The following is a 10215-nucleotide window of genomic DNA, read 5'->3' on the forward strand; positions in this document are numbered from 1 at the left end:
GAAATCCATCAAGTTCTGACTGGTGCATGTTATCAAACTGCCTTCTAAATATTTATGTTTATATCCATAGAGTTCTCTCTCTCTCTCATTCTCTCTCTCCTCAGTATGCCACAGTCAGTACAGAAACACATGACTGGTCAAAATGCTGAGAATAAGTGACTGGGTAGCCTCAAAGGTGACATCATCATCCCCTCGACCCCTCAGGGAATATTGTGGAAGAGGAGGTGGGAAGAACGTCAGAGCTAGGAGATGAGAAGGAGCGCCGAGAAATGCTGTCTTCTGCAAGACATGCTACAATACTCATGCCCTCCCAGCAACAGGGGCTGCCTGCACAAGGTCTTCACAAGATCAAGCCTGCAGCAACTACGACCCAGATGGGGAGGGGCTCACAAAGCTCCACCCCTTTCTGAGGAGCTGTTGGTAATCAATAGCTACTTAGGAATGGAGAATCCTTCTGTGTTGAGGGTGTGGCCACCGGTAGGTTTTTCATGCTCCAGCAGATGACCGCACACCCGTGCACTTCTGTGCAGTATTAATTAGGTAGGTTTGTTTGTTATGTTTTGCTTTGTTGAAGAAGAGAGCATGAAGTTAAGAGAGGACTGGGGGGAGAAACACCTCCCAACATAGCTAGAGGGAGATGATGGGGGAATAGATATATGTATATTGGTCTCAAAGAATACATTAAAAGTTCTAGCCTGTGGTTGGAAGCCCCAGATCACCAATGGCACAAGCCAGAGGCTTCTAGAGAGGTTGGCTTGATGGTCAGCAAGACTAGAAGAGGAGTCTCATCTGTCCTTCCAGGCTACAGCAGATCCAAGGATTGCCTGGGTTAGCCAGGCAGGGTTTGGGTCTCCAATGGGGCCAGTGTTAAGTGCTTCTGTAGATGTAGAAATCTGTCTGTCTGTCTCTCATGTCTCACACTGGCCTTGAACTCTCTATTTATCAAGGGTGACTAGTCTCCAGTTTCCACCGCCCAAATGCTGGGGTTATAAGCATGCAGCACTGCTCCTGGTTTTGTGTGACACTGAGGACCAAGTCCAGAGCTTTGTCATGCTAGGTAAACCCTCGACCCTCTGAGCTACATCCCCAACCCTTGGTGGACATCTTCACTGAGTGCACAATGAAGACTAACTCAGGTGGGTCATCACAGTCTGATGCCGCCCTTCTGTGGCCAGCCCAGCGTCATTCCAGTGTCCATCTGCACTCTGAGAAGTTAAATTTATGATACTCCCCCTCATCCATTCTTTCTGTTGTTCTTGGTTTGTATTTTCTTTTTCTGTCTTTTCATTTTTTAAAAAAAGAAGAAACAGTGTCTCATTGTGTAGCTTCGGCTGACCTGAAACTCACTATGTTGACCAGGCTAGCCTCAAACTCACAGAGATTGCTTGGATGCTTCCTGGATGCTGGGACTTAGGGAAAGCCTCAAACACCTGACTCTATCATTCATCACGACCAACAAGTCCTTGTTATGTACCGAACACTTGCTCTGCTCTCTTAACTCTCAGCATTCATTGACCAACAAGCACTGACTGAAAGCCCAGTGCCCACAAACACTGCTGAGCTGTAGTGGTATAAAGAGGTCCCCTGGCCTTGACGACTCTACTTCCATCACCTCAGTTCACTGAAGTGCTAAACAAAGATGCAGTCCCATCCTTAAGTGATTTAGAGCATCTCTGGACTAAGTCCTTACTGTATGATTGACCCAGACCCTTCTTTTCTCTGGACCACAGTACTCTGTAATAACAAGGAAGGTCAAGCCACCTGTCCTGGGGTCCTTTTCAGGCCCCATACAATTCCGATGTAGGTTTGACCGACAAGGTCACTAGATGAGGTGCAGGAGTCATCAAGTCCCCCAAGACAAGTGCCAGGAAACCTACCAATTGGGTAATTAGGCTTGCCCCGACCCTGCATCCCTTGAGGGAGCAGGCATGGACTTCAGCCACGCTTCTCACAGGGGCGGAAGCACTGAGCGCCGTGGGGGTCCTCTGATGGAATGTGGAGGTGGTGGGTGCTGGGATAGAGGGCTCGGCTGACAGATCTAAGGCTGCCGAAAGCCACCAGGTCTCCATGGGGCAGCCTACTGGCCTCCCTCCTGTGGAATGACAGCCCCACCCCCCCTCACCTGGCGTTTAATCTTTAATGCAGCTCCAGGGGCCCTCAGGCAGGACCCATCAACCCACCGCTCTGATAAAAGCGATAATTAGCTCTTTTTCAACTTTTCCCTTTCCCCCCCTCTACTCAGATGTGTGAGCATTGGGAGGATTCCAGCTAATGGCTCTGCCCTTAGCCAATTCCCGGGCCATGCAGGCCGGAATGCACAGGGTCATTAGCAGGGCCTCCCGGGCAGGAGCCTAGGCTCAGGATGTGCTCGCCTGCCTTCTCTGGGACGTCCCAGCCACTGGTAGCACTGGGCCTCAGCACAGTAGACCTGCCTGGACCTGCTGGATCTCACCTCCTTGTGTAGTAACTTTTGCTTGTACTGTAGTTGCACCCACTGGAAGGTGGCCTTAGGCTTCCGCAGGCCCAGGCCCAGAGGACACGAGGCCATCCATCTCCAGGCACCGCCCTGCTCCCAGGGCAGGGCGCCCAGACTGGGTTCAGCCATCGGTCAATGCAAAGGCTGCTGACTGGGATACCCCACCCCATCAAAAACTTATAATAACTAACTTCTGCACACAGCCCGTCCTTTACAAAGTGCCACCAAAGCGTTCAGCCAGGCACTAGGGGTAGCTCAGGGATCTGCCAGTGCAGGCTGTTGAGATGGACTGACCTCAAGCAAATAGGGTATTTACAAGAAATGGAACCTCTCTGTACCATGGCTTCTTCAGCCACGAGGTGGGGATGGCTTCATTGTGCCTGCCTTGCAGGCCAGAGTAAGTACCCACGTCCTTGGTTCCGATCTTGGATGGTGCACTTAATATTCCTAATAGGCCTCTGTATTTGCATTGTAGATATTCAGGAAGGTTGTGATTTTCCTAGATATTCTTAGACAGGGTCTAACTATGTAGTCCTGGCTAGTCTGGAACTTACTATGTAGACCAGGCTGGCCTGAACTCTAAGTTCTGTCTGGCTCTGCTGCCCGAGTGACGAGATTGAAAGAATGAGGCACAACACATGTGTGGAGGTCAGAAGACAACTTGGTGGAGTTAGTTCTCTCTCCCTTTAGGTGGGTTCTGGGTGTCAGATGCAGGACAGGCCACCAGGCTTACATGGCAGACACTTTTACCCTCCGAACCATTTTGCTGGCTCCAGATTTTAGTTTCTTAATAATGAATTGATGCATTGAGCAGATCTCATTGTTCCCATCTGGCACAGGAGTCTCTAAAACATGACACAATGCCCCTCCCTGATGCTTGTCTTTTTAGAAGCCACAGATACCTGAAGAAGAAGATGGGGAACAGGGTAGAGCTTGACCTAAGCCTGAAGGTCGGGGGTAGAGGCATCCAGCAATCAGGTATCCACTGTGCCTTATTAACTGCGCAGATACCGAATAGCCAGACAGGTTGCTGTCTGAGTGCCTGTTCTGCCAGATTCCCCACGCTCAGATTTCATGATGACATCCTTCCCGATGCAAGGTAACTCTGGCCATATACTGATTCTGATTCTTTCAAGATTTCACGGCCCATTTGGCAGTGTGTAGAACGACGCATGCATAGCATTGGCCTGACCACCACTATCAGATCCTTTGTGTCCCAGGAATTGGCTAAGGGCGTGACCCTTTGCTAGGGATGCCCTGGACCCATACTCTTGGCCTCACTTGGCTTTGCAGCTTCAAGTAAAATGCTCCAGACTGACTCCTAAAGAAGTTCCTGAGGAGACAGACGGATGCCACAACTCCCACAGCTGCTTGGTATAGAGGTGGTCCACAAAGAATGAAGGAGGAGGAGGGGAGGAGGAGAGAGAGGAGGAGAAGGAAGAGGAGGAGAAAGAAGAAGAAGAAGAAGAAGAAGAAGAAGAAGAAGAAGAAGAAGAAGAAGAAGAAGAAGAAGAAGAAGAAGAAGAAGAAGAAGAAGAAGAAGAAGAAACAGAACTAACTGCAGATGCAGGAAATCTCTCGCTCAGGAGCCCAGAGACGATCCAGCCTCCTCTTCCTCCCTCCCACACCCAGCTCCAGTGTTTGCCCTGTGCCAGGCAATGACACCATAGGGACAATCATTACTGCCATCAACTCACCAGCATCCACATTGCCCCTCGGGACAAAAAAAATAGAGAAGTGTCTGTTCAGCAGTTGGGGAGGATGAAATGGAGACTTGCTAATAGGTATGGAGTTTTGAAGTGCTGGCATGTTCGGCTTTGTGGGTGGAAAGACGACCTCCCAGTTAATCTCCAACAGGTGCTTTCTAGAGCTCTTCTTCCCAGGTCATCCTAGAAAAGTGGCCTGGGCTGGAAGCTCCCTAACTGATTTATAACTGAACGCCATCTCCAAGCCAAACTCCATCCTCTCAGCCTTGGGAGTCACTGAGGACCCAGATAGTGCAAAGTCTCCATGGGCTTGCAATGCAGTCTTGGGTAAGGAGCTTGTAACAATGTATTTTCTGCTCAGGTAAGATGGAATGAAAAGACATCAAATAAATAAGGAAGGAGGCCTTCCAGGCCTCAAAGAAGGTTTTACAGAACAAGCTGACTTCTGAGAGCAGAAGGAGAAGGGTCTGGAGAATAAGGCCAACCCACTTAAACCACAGCGAGCAGGCAATGGGGCTGGAGCAACTCAGAAGCGAACAGCATGCACCAGGCTTGTTCCACAGAGCCAGCGGCCCTGCACTGAGGACTTAATTTCAGCTTGGTGCAGCAGGCAGCATGGAGTGTTCCTAGGTAGCTTACAGGGGAGAAGTCGCTGCTGGATCACAAGGGGTGTGACTGGTAGAGGTAGCTCTGCATGCAGAAGCACCCGAGTGAAGCAGAATCACTTCCCACAGGCCCTTCTGCTCGATCTATGCTGTCCAGCTGCAAACCTCTGTACCTGTGCCAGGCAAGGACAGAAACACGGGAGCTTAGGTGCCATTTGCCCACGCTGGGGTCAGACTTGGTCTCTGTTGTAGCTCAGCCATGAAGAAAGAGATTCTCAGACTCTACCCTGACAAACACTGTGGGGAAGGGTTCTGGAGATCTGTGCCAGGAGGGGCCTGTGCAACAGAACCTATTTTCCCTAGAAATTGTAGGGTTCATAGTGATGCAGTGGAAACATAGGTGAGGGAGGTGTATGTGGTGTGTGTGTGTGTGTGTGTGTGTGTGTGTGTGTGTGTGTGTGTGTGAGAGAGAGAGAGAGAGAGAGAGAGAGAGAGAGAGAGAGAGAGAGAGGGAATGCCATAGCAGGAAGTTTTCACTTGGCCAAGTTTTAACAACAAACACTTAGCAGTTTGTGTCCAAGCAGACCTTCCTGGAGAAAAACAAACATCAAGAGTGAGGGCTGCGCTAGCCATGCTGCTTCTGGGCAGCGAAGAAACGCAAAACACATCAATCTTGTGTCTGGATGCCAACTCAACAGTTAACTCCTCGCTCTTGATAAAAAGGAATCCCGGGTTTGACCACACACCTAAGCACTTACTCAAGTCAGGTGGCCATCCATCCCTTTTCATTTCAAGGCGATGGATTTGAGAATGGCCAGATGGAGCATGCTAGTCAAAGAGAGCTAATGGAGGACCTGCAGGGGACTGTGAGAAAGACTCTTCTCCGAAGGGGTCACAAGAAGAAACTACCTCTGGTGCTTCGGTTATTTACAGCACTGGCATATGGTCTCCGAATGTGTGGCGACCACCTTGACACCATGACACAACCTGGCACGTACTTAGAGGACAGTCAGGCAAAAAGATAGAGGGATATTTATTTTTAAGCCATCTTAGACATTGCATCTTAAGGAATATTTTCTATCCCTGGGAAATTACTGGAAAGTAAGCACTATAGGTTTCTTTTCTTTGGGTCTCCAGCCCTCAACAACAAACCAGGCTGTTTGTGGGTAATGAGTGGATAGATGGATGAATGGGTGGGTGGATGGTGGATGGGTGGGTGAATGGTTAGATGGGTGGGTGGGTGGATGCTTGGATCAGTGGGTGGTGGATGGATGGGTAGCTGGATGGATAAATGGATGGATGGGTCAAGGTAAGTGGATGGGTCAATGGATAGATGGATGGGTGGGTGGATGGTTGAACAGATGGATGGGTGGATGACTGAGTGGGTAGATGGGTGGATAGATGGATGGGTGAGTGGATGGGTAGATGGATAGATGAGTAGGTGGGTAGGTTGATGGATAGATGGATGGATGGATGGATAGATGGATGGATTGGTGGATAGGTGGATGGATAGGTGGGTTGATTGATGGATGTGTGAGTGTATGGATGGATGGGTAAATAAAACTCACCAGCTCTCATAGCAATTCAGCCCTATCATCTGCTCTTCAGGTTCTCATTATATCCCTGATCAAAGTCAGAGGTTATTTAATTCCAAACTCAATGCCTGAAGCCTCCCCATGAACTGCTGCCCCCTCCCTTGGATATGATAGGAAAAATTAGGTCCCAGCAAAGATCTCATAGAGAGCACCTTGCCCTGGGTCTCCTGTAGAACTCTGCCTCTCTCTTGGTGATGAGATTGCAATCACTTTGGAGACCCTCTCCCTAAACTTTCACTTCTTGACACGCAAAACAGATGCTATCCAATACCACCATAAAAGATCTAGATCTGGAGTCTTGGAACAGGTCTACACTGTCCCAAAATCTGTTTCTACATGGGATAAAGAAGGATATTTCACCGGCCTTAATGGAATGGGCTTCCTAGCCAGCCTGTGTCACAGGATTCAGAGGTCCCTGTGAAGATAGTGCTTGGATATTTGACTCCAGTTGGGGCGGACAACACCTAGAAGCCACAGCACTGTCCTGCAGGGTGACTTTGCACATGTTAAACACACACACACACACACACAGCCTGCACCTTGATTTTAGGACAGTGACCTCTGGCAGCTAAGCATTATTCCAGATAGCAGACCTCCGGACGGTAAAGCTTTGCAGCCTAGGTCAGCCAAGTGTTTAATCAATTGCTTCAACCTGCAGCCCTTGTGCGGTGCGCATGTGTCTACACGTGCGTGCTAGCAAGAGGGAGGACAGGATTTGAGCCTGTGAGTGTATGCCTCAGCCTGTCCACAAGGGTCTTCCAAAGGGACTGGCCCCAGTGTGAAGGAAAGGCCCGCCCAGCAGTGACTGGAGCAGCCAGGCCATCTTTCCACAGATTCAGGGAGGAACGGGCAGGGCCGGATGTGGGTCCCGACCTTCTCCCTTCCTCCTGCAGAGGAAGCTCCTCCTGCGCCACCTTTGTGCAGCCACTGGGCGTTACAAATCCTTCCCCGCCTGTCGTCCCCTTCCTGAGCAGTGCCTTTTGCCCAGCCCAGCCCCCACTCCTGAGAGGCCAGTCCAAGCCTGGCATGGGACCAGAGCTAATGGGTGGGGTAGTAGACCAGGCCCAGAGACTGACCTTCTTCACACTGGCCCCTTCTGGAGTATGGCTCCTTCGCTTCTCCCATAAGAACACAGACACAGAAAGCAAGGGCTTCTCTTCCCTAATGGGAAAGGGTCAGCAAAAGGCCTGCCAGGATAATGAACATCTCTGGTGTCCTTCATTACCGTGTACAAATGACTATAAACCTCCTAACAGCCCTCTATGAAGGTGCAATTATCATGTCCAGTGTGCAGGCCAAGGCGCACACACAGCCTGTCTGAGGTCATTTGTCCAGGAAGTGGAAAGGTCCAGGTTTGGATATAGAGATGGCATCGATGCTATAGGTGACTATGCAGCCTCACTTGCAAAAGCAGTCTTGAGTGCCATGGGCATGCCAAGCTATCTTGGGGTCCTCCCTGGGCCCCACTGTTTGGGAGCTAAACCTGTAACTATGCCTCAGCTACATTTGCATTAAGAATCATTGGTGCTCTTACTGTGAAACTTCCAAGAGAAATGGAGAAACGGAGGAGGGGGGCAGGAGACAGAGGAATGAGACATTTGTCGGTTTCATCAATCTTTGTATTAAGATGAGTTTGTCCAATATTTATTTTCATTCAGGATTCTCTCTCTCTCTCTCTCTCTCTCTCTCTCTCTCTCTCTCTCTCTGTGTGTGTGTGTGTGTGAAGGAGACAGAGAGACAGAGTTTGTGTCTCTCTACACACACACACACACACACACACACACACACACACACAGAGAGAGAGAGAGAGAGAGAGAGAGAGAGAGAGAGAGAGAGAGAGAACCATTTCTTCAAGAATAGTCATCTAGGGACTAAAGATCGCTTGCTGCTCTTCCAGAGGACCTACGTTCCCTTCTCAGCACCCATGTTGGATGGCTTACTCTGCTTACTGAAACTCTGCTCTAGGGGATTAAAACCCTCTTGTGGTCTCAAAGGGCACCTGCCCATACTTACATACACAAAATAAAAATAAATCTTTAAAAGTAGTCATGAAACTTGCTTAAGGATATCCTAAGAGTCACTGGTTCAATTCAGATCTCTCCGGTGGCAAGGCCAGGTGGCTTTCCACTATACAGGAATATACTAGAAACACTTGTTGGCTTGAGGGTGGTCAAAATAATCTAAATAGCCTGGCAAGGTCAACAGGGAGCATCAGGCTGAGCCAGGATTTGAACCTAAGACCTTTCTGATGACTGTGAGCAAGTACCAGGCATGGAACCCCACTGTTCTAGGCGTGGCATGTTCCTAATTAAGGCTCCTTCTGTCTTCCCTGGCAGGGAAGGTCCTTCATGGAAGCCTGAAACAGATATACGGTGCATTTTCTCTTATTAAGTTACACATTGTAAAGTTTATCGTACAACTGCCTTTTTGACGAGACCAAGTGAAGTTTAATTTATAAGATTAGCCGACTAAGAGATGAACAATAATAACTAAACATAGACTAGAGCAATAAGATATACTATAGTAAAGGTGAACTAAAGCATGAATTATCTCTGGAATCTTCCATTTAGTATTTTGTGGTCATGGCTGTACATGTGTACCTGAAGTCGGGGCAGAGGAAATGGCATATAAAACAGGACTGGATCCATGCACCTGCGGCTGGCTTCCTACAGGTCAGGAGGACCAGCGGGTCCAGGTGCTGGACTGGGAGGGAAGGACACCCCAGCTGGTCCTCTGTTGTCAATTTCTATGTAAGACAATCTTCCTGTTCTCCAGCCCCAGCCCTTGGCATAAACAAGGTTTGGAGACCCTCGATAGAATTCAGCTTTCCTGATTTTAACAACAACAATGGTAATAAAGATTACCTTTCAAAGTATGCTATTTTCTTTAAAACAGGGACAGACAAAAAGGCCCCATCAATTTCTATTTTGCCTTGGGCCTCCTCACTACAGCTCCATTTAAGGGTGGGGGTATAGGATGTTCAGTCCCAGCACTGTGGGAGAGCAGGCTGGGGGCCAGTCTGGGTTGCTGACCCTCTAATCCCCCCTTAGTGGAATGTGCTTGATTCTGGGAGGCTGAGGTGCTGGGGGTAGGTGAGCCGCAGAAGTTCCTTTAGCGAGGCAAGCGTTCGGGCAGGCTATGGCCCTGCTGTCTGACGGTTCGTGATGGATGATCCCGATCCTCCTGTCGAGCTTCAGGTCCCCTCCTCGTGTGTCCCCCTCACTCTGTGAGGTCTGGCTTGTTCGAGGAAGCCTGGCAGTGTTGAGACATGTTGGCCCCATGGCCTGCAGCGAGAAGGAGGCCTCTGAGGGACGGCTGCTGTCTGGCCCTCTCCTCAGAGGGCTTCTTTCGGGCCTCATGCCTGGGGGGGCCTGGGTACTTCCTTCAAAGCTGTAAGATTATCACCATTACAGGAGCTTGTCTCCTCGAGGGGCAGCTGAGCATGGGGCAAGGGTGAAGGAGGACTTCGCTCCTCTCCTCAACCAGGGCTTGCGGCTGCCTTATTTGGGGTTGGGTGTTGGGGGTCACAGGCTGACTCTGTGGATGTCGAAAGGGGTTGGTTGCCCCAGAAGCAGGGGTGTTAGAGCACCCTGGGACTGCTAGTTTAGCTCTGAAGCTCTGCACCCGTGCAACAAACACTGAAAACACCATTTTGAAACCTAAGAAGAGCAGTACGGGGGAGAGGGAAGAGAGAGAGGTCCCTATGTCCATGCCACCCGTGTCATCCCAATGGAAGCCACGCACAACTTGTATGCCCTTGGGTGTCCTCCACTGGATCTTGTCCTGAAGCCTTATTCATGTTCAACAGGAAACTTTTTGTGATTGTCCACCCA

This window comes from Apodemus sylvaticus, chromosome 10 (genome assembly GCF_947179515.1).
Source record: "Apodemus sylvaticus chromosome 10, mApoSyl1.1, whole genome shotgun sequence".
Lineage (NCBI taxonomy): Eukaryota > Metazoa > Chordata > Mammalia > Rodentia > Muridae > Apodemus > Apodemus sylvaticus.